Source organism: Gossypium raimondii, chromosome 1, assembly GCF_025698545.1.
Source record: "Gossypium raimondii isolate GPD5lz chromosome 1, ASM2569854v1, whole genome shotgun sequence".
NCBI classification, from domain to species: domain Eukaryota; kingdom Viridiplantae; phylum Streptophyta; class Magnoliopsida; order Malvales; family Malvaceae; genus Gossypium; species Gossypium raimondii.
In genome coordinates, this window is record NC_068565.1 from 30262600 (window position 1) to 30276408 (window position 13809).

At 34.0% G+C, this 13809-nt stretch overlaps 1 pseudogene; it reads right to left on the reverse strand.

Annotated features, from left to right (window-relative positions):
- Positions 1–7227: 7227 nt before the first annotated feature.
- The window catches only part of LOC105785560 (putative potassium transporter 12), a 32356-nt pseudogene continuing 25774 nt past the window's right edge, over positions 7228–13809 (reverse strand).

Here is a 13809-nt window from a genome sequence, read left to right on the forward strand (position 1 = left end):
TCCTCGGCATAAGATGACTATAACTAGGTGGTGCACTATGAGCATTTTATCTCGCAACATTGTTTAAACCCCGCACCCTGATTACTCCAACTAAAGTTCGGATGTTGTTTCCACCCTGGATTGTAGGTGTTGGAATAGGGGTTATTATTTCGGTTAAAATTACCCACGTAGTCAAATGTTGGGTTTTATGGGCATTCATCAAACACATGGTCTTCACCGCAATAAACACACGATGTTCGACTGATTTCATCTCCTGGACTTCAGTGGCCTCTTCATTGTTTTGACCATATTAGCTAAAGAAGATACCTGAGCTGTCAACAAAGTGATTGCATCAAGCTCCATGGTACCAATAGCTTTCTTACCCGTCCAAACACTCGTGATAGGATATTAATAATCATTGTTGGCAATCTTTTCCAAAATCTCATACACTTCATTATACGATTTATTCAACAGAGTACCATTTGTAGAGGCATCAGCTGCCATCCTTTTTATGCGCATTCAACCCGTTATAAAATATCTATATCTGCGTCCAGTGCTGGAATCAATACATCAGACATTTCTGAAGTAATTCTTTAAATCGTTCCCAAGCTTCATATAGCGTTTCATCCTTTGCTTACCGAAAAGACATGATGTCATTTCTAAGCTTGGCATCCATATTAAGTGGATTATACCATAGCAAAAATCTCTGGCAAAGATCACTCCATGATGTCACTGTTCCCGACAGTAAAGCATTCAGTCATGCTCTTGCGTGACCTCTCAAAGAATATGGAAACAATTTAAGCCTTAAGGCATCTTCAAGAACACCCTGTTGTCTAAACGAGTCACAAACTTCTAGAAAAAGTCTTAAATGTAGTCTTGGATCTTCAGTGTTTAATCCACCAAACTGCCCTAGTGTTTGCAACATCTGAAACATTATCAGTTTCAACTCGAATTGTAGACCTTGTATGTGTGGTCTTACTATTCCTAGATTCAAGTCATCCAAAATTGGAGCTACATGCTCCCGAATTGGTCTATCTCGATCATCTATCACACAAGAAATAGGAGAATTAACAGCCTAAGCATTTGGATTATCGTTGAGACCATGATCATTCAGACCAGGATCATTCTGTTCTTTAGCCATAGTTTGCAGCTCTTTTTGCCTCCTCTACAAAGTTCTCTCAATCTCTAGGTCAAAAGGATACTCTTCGTTAGTAGGAATGCCTCTTCTTATACACTAATTGTAAACTTGTTGAAATTAAATACAACTAAGTTATCTACACTAAGAAAAGAAAAGAAAATAACAAAACCAAATTTCACCAATTGCCAATCCCTAGCAACGGTGCCAAAAACTTGTCACATGTGAAATGATATGCGAATTGTGCATGTATACACGTCAAACCATGTAATAAAGTGATAAATGAGATCGTCTCCACAAGGATTGGTTAGGTATAAAATGGTTGAGTTATTATAATAAAGTATGATTAATGATAAGAATGTAGCAGTAATTTGAAGGAATAATGATGTGTGTAAATTGATAAATAATAGAAAATGCTATAACAAAACAAGAATAAGAATGTAATGGCAAATTTGAGAATAATCACGTGAATAATATGGAAGCAAACAAGTAAACAACTAAAAATGCTATTGCAAAGATACTACGACAAAGGATAGAAGGTCTATGATGTTGACTTAGAAGGTCGAGATTACTAAGATTCTGTCCTTACTGATAGTAATGCCTCGGCAAAATCATACTCAATCTACTGCTCAGAAGAGTTCTAAGATGGTCAGTTTCTTTCGAAAACAAGACTTTAAGCTACCTTGCATTCAGCGATATATGTCTATAGACCTTTAGCACGGAACCTTGAACTATTTTGTTTTCTTTCTATATGAACGCTACTCTGTGTCTAAAGGTTGCTACATGTATTCAGTTGAACACTTACTCATATCATCCAATTTCAATCTTATTAACCTAACATTGTCAAAATTAGATTAATTTCATGAACATGTTGTACATCCATCTATGTCTAGAGTTTACAAACATGCAATTTTGTAAAGAACCATTGAATGAAACAATGTATTAAAGCAGATCTATGTTTCAACCATTAAAGAAAATAAAAGTTTCATCAAGTAATCTCAAACCTATGAGATTTAGCTCATGGGTTGGAAATTAAGATTCAAATCCAAAGTATCATTCAACATCGTTTTCATCAAATCAATTTACGATGAGTAATCAAGAAATAATGGAAGAACATTGGAAAGATAGCTTCCACTTATCCAACCTACACTCCAGCGATACAGTGTCTTGTGGTAGCTGAGAGGGATTGCCTTCGTCTTCCTCTACCCGTCTCTACTCAGTCGCTACCCTCTATTTTTTTGCCTAAGGATCTTTCCTTTTTTTCTTTTTGTTTTTTTTGTCGTCTTTAGGGTTTCCTCATTTGGCTTTCATAATTGTTTTCCCTAGGGTAAATCCAACAGTCCATGATTTTCTTCACTCTTTTACAGGTAGTTATATCTAGTACAAGTTCAATTGGGCCTAAGATCAGTTGGCTTTGAATGCTGACTGGACATCTTTCTAGCATTGCCATGGCATTCATGTTGACAAACTATCCTACCTTTTTCCCTAGCAAACCTTCACTCCTTTACTTCTTGTTCCTTATCCTGCACCTGCCAATCCATCACCACACGCAACCCTTCCACAAGCAATTAAAAATAACTAACATTTAAGTATAGTCCCAACTCCTAATGTAATATTAAAAAAAATACTAATGAAATGTCCTAAAATGCAAATAAATGTACTTAAGTATAGCCAATTAACTAAATCTAAAGGCATGAAATATAACTCTTTTCAAGAGTTATCAAATATCAAGGGGGTATCAATTTTAAAACCCAAAGATCAATACCTTTGCTCCAGGCAACAAAAACACATCATGTTAAGGCATTTAATCCATTCAAACTTGTATGAAATCAATATGCATCTATTACTTTATAAACATTCGTCAAAAAAAACTATAATGTCAGTCTAAAACATCGTAAATATGTTCGAAAAAGCTATCAATATACCAAGAACAATGTCCATAAATCCTAAGAGCAGTAAAGTCATGTAAACATCCAAAATATCATGGCAATAATCAGCTAAAAGTCTACCACATTGTCTTATTCCCATAGTTTAAAGAATAATAATAATATCACCTACACAAAAACTAAAATGTAATTTGGGTGACTTAGTATCCCCGCACCACTCACACCGTAAACGTTAAATATCTGCAATAGTTAGAAAGAGTGGGTGAGCTTAAACAAGTTTAGTGAATGCCGAAGTAACCACAAAGTATACACAACATCAAAGGTTAAATAAGAGCATACTACAACACGTTCACAAACATATTCTAACCAAGTCACAATAACATATTCACGCTTCATTAACTCATAAAACTAGCATATACTTTCACGTATAACTACATTCACTTATATACAAATAGATTGTTTTACAACAATTCATCAAGACAAGACAACTTATACATACTTTAATAACTCACAAGTTAAATAGAAACAACCCAAACCACGATTACATACATAATTTACTATGAGAACATAATAACATGTTCATGAAACTTAAATCGACTCATTTACCATATATTTACATGTTTATACATCCATCTCACATCGTATTATCACAATATATAAGATTACATTTCAACAATAATTTGGTACTTGAAGCTATGAAATATAAAAGTGGGCTCTATCACTACACATCGAATACACGAATCTCCAACACACCAAATGACTCGAAGAGTCGAACATATCCCAAAAAGCATAGCATTTAGCTAACACTCTCCAACACACTAACATATTCCAGTGAATGGAGCTTGGCTGACATTCCCTTATCTCTTCAAACTGTCTCGAGGCCTCAATGCCCAAATCACAAAACATAAGGGTGAGTACTCACAATCCTATAGTATGCCAACTATATCCAACAATTCAAGAGATTACAAGGACAAAATATCCACAATTACACAATTTTAATTCTTGATTTAATGCACACCATCACTATTCATATTCATCAATTTACATCACAAACTGTACACAATGCATGCTTATTGAATTCACACTTAATTGCATTTTAAGTGCCACAATAATACTCATTAAGCCATAACATATCGGATCACATATGTGTGCATTAAAATCAATACATCATTTATCACATACAAGTATTCTCACACATTACTTATCATAGTATTATCACATTTCATAAATCAACACATATGTACTTATCGAAATTCCACTCACTCCCGCTGCGTATTTGCATTATTAGCATATCATTATCAATGTCATTTGGCATGTATACCATGCTCACAACACAACACAGTTCACAATAGTTACCACACATGTCTCGTATCACAATATAGCATCATAATAATCAATCCACAATTATTCACATAATTGCATATTTTGCCAAAATAAAGCAAGGGAAGTAGAAAGCTTACACTCAAAACTTAGGATAGGGGTTTAGGTTATTCCTAATCTCCCAATTAGCACTATGACCCATGTCTACAAGTAGCAATTCCAAACACTCACCGATCACACTTTTGCCTAATTGTCAAAAGCTTAAACTAGCTTTTCCTTGCCTTTCGCCTTGCTCGTAGGAGTCCCCAATGGTTTCGGTGCTTCACACATGATAACCACACAATTAATTAGTAGCCAATGACTCACCTAAACCAACCAAAAATGCAAGTTTAAACTATATTCCTCATGAAACTAAAATTTTGAATAACAAACTTGAAACTCAAATATTTTAATCTTTACTCATTCCCTTTGCCTATAATTGATTCCAATCATCTAATTATACATCTAAGAACAATTCCCAACCTTCAAACTACTCAAAATTATACCTTCAAACTAAAATGTTGGAATTCTTTAATGAAACTTTAAGGAATGTTTAGAAACATTATAATCACATCAAAACTAATGGAAAAATGCTTTGAAACCTTGTTTTATTTAAAATCCCAAAACCCACCATTAACGATCCAATTTTTGGCTTTTATTCAAAACTTACAATTTAATGACTAAAACTCAGTTTTAAAGACCAGATAACATCTAAAACTAATAAGAAAATTAGATATTTACCTTAGTTGATGAAGAATCGAGCATTTGATTGAAAATCTAAAAAAATCGAAAGTTAAGAGATGATAAAATCAATGGTGTTTTAGGTGTTTTCTTAAAATTCTATGGATGTTTATTGATTGGGTGATGATAGAAATCAAAGGAATTAAGATTTATAAAATAAAATTGAATGGGAGAAGCTTGAGAGAGCAAGAGACGGAAACAAAAATATAAATAAGAAACTAAGGTGGGTTTTATAAAGATGGAGGGGAAAATAGGGTATTTTTAAAACTTTTGTAAAATTGTTTTTTAACTACTCCTAAATTGAACCCATTTACAAAATAGTCTTTATTCAAAATTAAAGCTCTTTTGAAATTGATTTTCAAAAATTTATCTAACTTCCTAAAAGCCACAAAAGAAGACATTTTCGGTTTACCATGCTACGAAATTTTGAACACATGTGAGCTAAAATTCTTATTTTACCCTCGAAACTCCTAGGCTCAATTTTAGGGTGTGACAAAACAGGTTTGAAAAGAAGATATCAATACATGTGACTATTAGATTAAATGCACAAAACCTAAAGTTGATCCAAGATGATGAGTGGCAATCCAATGCTTAAAATTCAAAATTTTTAATCTGGACACATTCATAACTTACAACCAAAACACTCCTCAGTGTTTTGATCATTTGTTGAGCTCCAAGACTACATTTTTGGTGTACTTTATATCATCGAAAAGGGAATTTTAAGATTTATTCAAGTATTGGAACAATAATACCAAAATGAAGTAGGAAGAAATCCAAAAGTAAAGAGAAATTTAAAAGTTTGACATAGATGGACAATTTTGACGTATTTTCATGTTTTCATCATATCTCCTAACATACTTGGTTTTGGAGCTGAAATTTCTATAGTGAATGTGTAATATGCAAATCTTCAATCATATTTCTTGTACTTTTCCCATTGGGAGACGTTAACTTGGACAAAAGAAGTCATCAATTAACATGTGAAAAATGACTCCACAAGATGACAAAGAAGTGGACCTAGCAATTTATTATTAGCAAGTCCTTTGCATTGTCATTTTTCTCTTTACAAACCTCTATAAATGATATTTGGTTTCAAAATAGCATCTTGAAGTTGAGATCAATATCACTTTCTTGTTAGTGTCTGTTTGTTTCTTTATTCTTGTAAAATCTTAAGTTTTTTTAATATATAATATGTCTTTTTATCTAAGTTTGAGTTGTTTAATTTTGTTATTTTATTCTAAGTTTCCAATCTTTGAGGTGAAAGGGTGAAACTCTTTGCAAATATTAAGGTAAATTTCATACTCATCATTTGAGCTAAAATTAATTATCAATCACAAGTCATAATCATACTTGTAAAGTAAGATCTTTTATTTGTTATAGATAATAGATGTCACAATCAATGCTTGGATAAATTAACATTGATTTGTTGTAGACATATAAAAATTGGCATAATAAATATTTGAAATCTTTTTATATGTATTGAAGTTATCAAGTGATTATAATATCATATATTATATTTTTGAACTGAACTTAAACATTGAACTTTCATATTGCACCATCCTTTGCTTATGGATTCATTTGCTAAACTCTTTGACTTATTAGACAATCATATTGAACACTCATTTAATGGACATACATTTGCTCATGGATTCATATGCTTTATTATTAAACTTAAATTATTAGATTATCTTCTGGGACCTCTATTTTTTGTGGATTCTAATTGAGTAATAATATTGAGTACAAAAATTTAATCTTAATATGGTACCAAGAGTGGATTCTCTAACATCGGCGTATTTCCTTCCAGGAATTAGTGTTTTTTAGTTAATTCTTTTTTGTTGAAATTTATCTTTATTTCTAGTGTTTTTGCTTCTATTTTTATTTTTGACACTCATTTCAAAGTCAAGTGTTAAATATATGTTCTAGCATAATACTTGTAATTTTATAAGTTTTAATCAACATACTTGTGGATCGACCTCAGACTCCCGAAAATTTATTACTTGAATATAATGTGCACTTGAGTTGTAAATCTAGAAAGTGTTTGTGAACAGAAAGTGTTTGTCAATGGACTTGCTTGAAAAGCTAAACTCGAAGAAGCCAAGGAAATATGAAAGTATACTACGCACAAACAACAGATTCAGTGCAAAATTTCCACTAGCGGCCAATTGTGAATGTCAAAATATTTGATTCATATGCATGGCTTAATTCTCAAACTTATTGAGCTCAAAAACAATACTTTGAATCAACAAGAAAATGGCAGCTCTGAATCGATGGCAACTCTCATCAAAACATGTATGTCATGCCCACTTGCAAGATATTCATGTGAAGTACACTCATATTTGTTGCACCAACTCGACAGTTTCTCCGCAGGAACACGTAGAAGTAGTTTATGACGAGTTTCTTGAGGAAAAGGGAGTTCTTTTTCGCCCTCACATCTCCATGTGCCAAGAAATAAGTAATCCTGAATCTATTGCTTGTCGCAGTGCTGATAGCTCATATTCCAAGCCTGGGTCTTCATCCGATGACATGACACTAGACGGTAATGATGCCGGTGCTTCTTCTAATATACAACTTCCTGCTTCTTCCGATCTTCTATCACGTATCAATGGGATTTTAAGATCCTTGTTACCAGGAACATCTCTGTTTCTGTGATCCCTTGAGCTCACAAAAACACTATTGATACCCATCTCGTGCAACCTGCTTTCCAATGCCAGATCTTGAGCTTCTTTCCGCAATAAATTTTCTAGGCTTTGAAAAAGAAGTTGTTCAAATGGATGGTGATCCTCCTTTCGGACATCTTTGTAACCATATCGAGCAATATACCTGAAAATATGGTAGTCTTTTGGGCCAACTCTACGAAAAAGAAACCTCTCGTCCTAGGGTACCACAGGAATAGGTACATATTTGATGCATACAAAAATGATAGTAGAATGGATGGCAGGTAAGCTAAGTAGAAACTACCCAAAAATTGAAGGAATGTCATGGACAAGCTCGTTCTATAACAAACCGATCCCCGGAACTCTCACTGTCCCAAGCGTGGAGCCAAGTTCAATCATGAAATCCATGGATATTTTCTCTCTGACCTCACTCTGGTACTTCAACACACTGCCATAGTGCCAAATGTACATGACAATGAAAAAGAAAGTAGCAAAAACAAGTGGAAGCCAACCTCCCTCCATGACCTTCAATAGAACAGCTGAGAAGTAGATTACCTTTATCGACCCGAGTAAGAGTGGAAAACACAAAGCCATCAGCAAATTGCTCTGCCATATCAGAAGCATTACAAGTGTCACCAAGGCAGTTGTGACTAGCATAACAACAACTTCAGCTATGCCTGAAAAAACAATTAAACGAGCATTAGAGTGAAGCATATGCTAGCAAAAGCAGCACTAGAATATTTTGAATAAACGAAAGGAAAACTGTGGTGAGAAAAGTTGCTAACCATAGGCATTGGCGATATCTGTTGTGCTGCGAAAGATGGAAACAACAATTACACACATTATCATTAAGAACCAATTTATCACAGGGATGTAAATTTGGCCCATCTGTCTCCTGGAGGTGTGAATTATCTTCAGTCGTGGGAAACATCCAAGAGCCATAGACTGCTTCACACATGAAAATGTAGCAGATATGCTGGCAATCATGGCAGCAACGGTGGCTACCATGAAAACTGGCCAGAAAAGGCTATCTGGTTGTTAAATAAGAAGCAGAATAAAAGGTGTCAAAGTATGCACCTAATGAAAATAAATTTTCTTTATTATAATATAAAGATAAGCAGCGTGCCGGAAACTGTAACCTGGCACAGAATCGTAGAAAATTCTGGCTGAAGTTTCAGGGTATTTCATTAGATACGCGACCTGGCCCATATATGCCAAGAGAAGACAAGGAAACACAACAAAAGTGAATGCAATCAGGCAATACGAATTACTCATAAAAAAGAGGCATGCGGTAAATGGAAATCCAAGGTGATTTTTCAAGGAATTAATGGAAGAGCCAACCTGGATGGATGGTACAGGGAAATGCCCTAAATCAGCAAACATTGCTTCGGCTTCTGTAACGACGTAGAAACCCGTTATGACACATAAAGGAATGTATACTTGTTTCGACAACTTCACATCAAGAAACTACTCATCTAAACATTAAATACAAGTATTAAAGCTATAATTTTCCAGGTTCTAAAATGTACAAGTATTAAAGCTGTTGGGCTATGGCATTATGAGTCTATGCTGTCAGAATCTGCTATATAAAAGCATACCATACCTGTAATGCACAAAACGCAACCTCCAAGAGAAGACCATGCATCTTTGTTGTTCTTCTTGAAGAAAAAATATATATAGGTTGGATTGAATGCCTTTGACCACCATGACATCATAATTTAAGAGATTGTAAAGGCCTATAGCACCCAAAGAAAAGAACCACAAAGCAAGTGCAGGAGCAAACATGAAGCCAACTTTACTTGTTCCGAACTGTTGTATGCTGAACAGTGCCATCAGGATTACAATTGAAACAAGAACCACAGTGGCTGTGAAAAAATAAATAGATGAAGAAAAATAATGGCAGTTCATCTCTCTAAAACATAATTAATTTATAGGTTACCTTATGGTACTTACTTGTATTAAAGCCTTTTATTTCACCCTGAAGACCGCTTACAGCAGACATAACTGCAACAGAGAATCATACAATCTCACATCAGTATTAACCCGGCTTATAACTTTGAAGTCATTCGATATGTCGGAAAGAATAACCACATCGGTACCATACGAGCAGGTGGAATTATGAGGAGTCCATTTTTAAGAAATAAAAAGCTTACACAAAGCAGTGGCAATCAATTCAATCAAGCAGAAAAAGAGAATCAGAAGGAAAAGATATTTTGCCTGTAAAGCTATTAAACCGACCAACAAAAACAGATGTAGTTTACAAACATTGCTAGGCTAGTAGTTATGAACTCAAGCATGCAACTTTAAGACTATGACATCCTTACCCATGCTTTCACTGTTAACATGTCAATTATAACAAACAGTGGCTAAAAGAATGTGACCTTACAGTGTGCAAAGAGCATGTGCAGACAATGTACAGCGAACATGTTTAACATCAAGGTCCTACTTGATAACAAAGAAATGTCTTTTGGAACTTTTATATATATATATTTTGAATAAAGATGGATAATTGGAGTTCTAGAAGTGAAATACATGTAAGCTAGGGACATTACACTTAAGAAAAAATTGTTAAGGTATTTATCAAAAAAAATCAAATTTCAGAAAATTTTAAGATTTAAAGTCTAGTCCAATAACAACAATAAGTTATTCCTATTTTTTTATTAAACTTCAATGATTTGCAGGTTGATTCTCCAATAAAGGATCCATAGTGTTCCATTAGTAAAGGATGACCCTTTGAGTAATAGGAGTGTTACGGTTGCCTATAAGAAGTCAAAGGCACGAAAGATGAGAAGAAATTACAAATAAATTTATTCTAGTAATATTAGTAATACTAGATTACCTTTCCCACATCACGTGGGTGACAGTTTTTTTTATAAATTTAGGAAAAGTTTAAAGATTCCTAAGATTTTAGGAAAAGTTTAATAAATTTATACTAGTTTGGTTGTTTTCGAGAATATTAAATATGCAAGTCTAAATTATTTATCCGTCTTTTTTAAATTAATCATATATATATATATATATATATATATTTATAGCTATCAGTTGATAATAGAAGGATTTTTCACTATGTTTATTCTAATTTCGTATTTTAGGATAAACTCTTTCTCCAAAAACAAAATAATCTTATGGTTAGGTTTGTGTACAAGACAAAAAGTCTAACATGTGAAAAATGGAAAGAAGACAAATAAATTTATTTTAGCAATATTCATAATTAGAGTAACTTTTTTAGTCAGTATCTTATTGCATTATCTATCAACCTGATATTGTTGGGGTTAGAATACCATCTCCTATGATCATGGAAGTTCCAATCAACACCAACGGCAACAGGAAGGTCTTCGAATATGGCCTCCTTTCCAAATTCTCTTTTATGTTTAAAGCCCTTCCTAACTCTGAGTTGGCAGTTTGAGTTTAAAACTTGATATCTTTTAATCCGCTGGCTGACGATTCGGCAGCATGTTTACCTTAGCATACCTGCAAATCAGCGTGTATAGTGCAAAGGTTCCCCCTATAATTGCATTCAGTTAAGTGTTAGGATGGATATGATATTCGACACAGCAACCAAGATTAAGGATAAGAGGAATCCTACTTTAAGCCCTTACCTTCTCCATTACCATTGGCAAATACATATTTTGCCAAGGGGATTAGGGCAATTGTGTACATCACTAGTGATAAAGCCTGTGAAAATAGAATATCGATAATGTCAATATATCACAAAGAAATTAGAAATAGAAAAATAAAGAACATAGAGACTTTACGTGGAAACCTTTTCGGGGAAAAAACCACGGGCAGAGGAGAAGAAAATTCACTATGTCGAATTCGAATTGATTATAAGAGAAATAGACTATGTCTATTTATAGGCTTGTAAAACCTTATTCTAATAGGAGTGAAACTCCTTATTCTAATCAATATCAAATAGATGGAGTTTAATAAGCTTTAAAAAAAACCTTATTCTAAAATAAAATAAAATAACTATAATTCTATAGGGATTTTACTTTTATTTTATTTTACCACTATATTTGATTTAAATAAAGATTCGGGCCACTTAATTCTAACAATCTCCACCTTGACACGAATTCTTAATGAACAAGTTCTTCATCTCGAACTCTCAACGAACAAGTTCTCCACCTCTTCCATAAAACCCCTTAAGGGTTTAACTTCAATAATGAACACCAACCAAGTCTAAGCAATGCTCAAACTTGGTTATAGGAAGTGACTTAGTCATCATATCTGCAGGATTTTCATGAGTACTAATTTTGCTCACAACAATATCACCACGAGCGATAATATCACGAACAAAATGAGACCGAACATCAATGTGTTTTGTTCTCTCATGAAACATTTGATCTTTTATAAGGAAGATGGCACTCTGATTATCACAAAATATTGTATTGATTTGAAGGTCTTCATTGAGTTCACCAAAGAGTCCTTTCAACCAAATAGATTCTTTACAAGCCTCAGTAATCGCCATGTACTCAGCTTCAGTGGTAGACAAAGCAACTGTAGTTTGCAAAGTGGCTTTCCAACTGATTGCACAACCTCCGATGGTAAAGACATAACCTGTGAGAGATCTTCTTCTATCAAGGTCTCCAGCAAAATCAGCACCAACATACCCAATAATTCCATCTCTAGTTCTTCCAAACTATAAGCAAACATTAGTAGTACCTCGTAAGTATCTTAAAATCCACTGAACTGCTTTCCAATGTTCTTTACCGGGATTCGCCATGTATCTGCTAACTGTACTGACTGCATATGATCAATCTGGACGTGAACAAACCATAGCATACATGAGAGATCCCACTGCACTAGAGTATGGAACATGTGACATGTACACAATCTCATTATCTGATTATGGAGACAAAGACGATGAAAGTCTGAAATGGGCTGCTAAAGGAGTACTAACAGGCTTAGCATTCTGCATATTGAATTTGCAAAGAACTTTCTCAATCTACCCCTTCTGACTTAGGTACAATTTACTTGCTTTTCTATCTCTGAGAATTTCCATACCAAGCATCTTCTTTGCTAGTCCAAAATCTTTCATCTCAAATTCTTTACTTAGTTGGGCTTTGACCTTTCTTATCTCTCCTTTATCTTTCGCTACTATCAACATGTCATTAACGTAAAGGAGTAGATACACAAAAGAACCATCATTGTTTTTCTTAAAGTAAACACAACTGTTAAAGCTACTTCTTTTAAAATCATGAGAAGTCATAAAGGAATCAAACCTTTTATATCACTGTCTTGGTGACTGTTTCAAACCGTAAAGGGACTTTTTCAACAAGCAAACATAGTCCTCTTTTTTTGAGACTGTAAAACCCTCTGGTTGTTGCATGTAAATATCCTCCTCAAGTTCTCCATGCAAAAATACAGTTTTTACATCTAACTGCTCTAGCTCCAAATTATGCATGGCCACAATACCAAGTAAAGCTCGAATCGAAGTATGCTTCACAACTGGGTAGAACACATCTGTGAAGTCCACTTCTGGAATTTGACTGTAACATTTTGCAACAAGCCTTACTTTATATATGGGTTCTTCAACTCCTGGAGTTCCCCTCTTTCTTTTTAAACACCCATTTACAACGAACAACCTTTTTACCTTTAGGAGTTTCACAAGATCCCATGTTTTATTTTTATGGAGTGATTTCATCTCCTCTTTCATAGCAAATATCCACTTTTCTGAGTCTTCACAACTAACCTCCTCAGAATAATTAGATGGCTCTTAGTTTGCATCTATATCTTCAGCCACATTTAAAGCATAAGCAACTAGATCAGGCTCAGCATACTTTTTTTGAGGTTTAATTTCTCTTCTAGTTCTATTTTTGGCGATAGAGTATTGTGGTGAAGAAGCAACTCTATTTTGAATTTTTGTACTGGCTTTAGTAATCGACTCTGTTGTAGATTCTGTATTAATCTAATGCTCCACCTATTTTTGATTTTTTTATTGAAAGTGTCTTTAAAAGATAAGTTAGGTAGCATAGCATTTTCATCAAAAACAACATCTTTACTAATCACAACTTTTTTATTTTCAGGACACCATAACTTATACCCTTTTACACCAGCT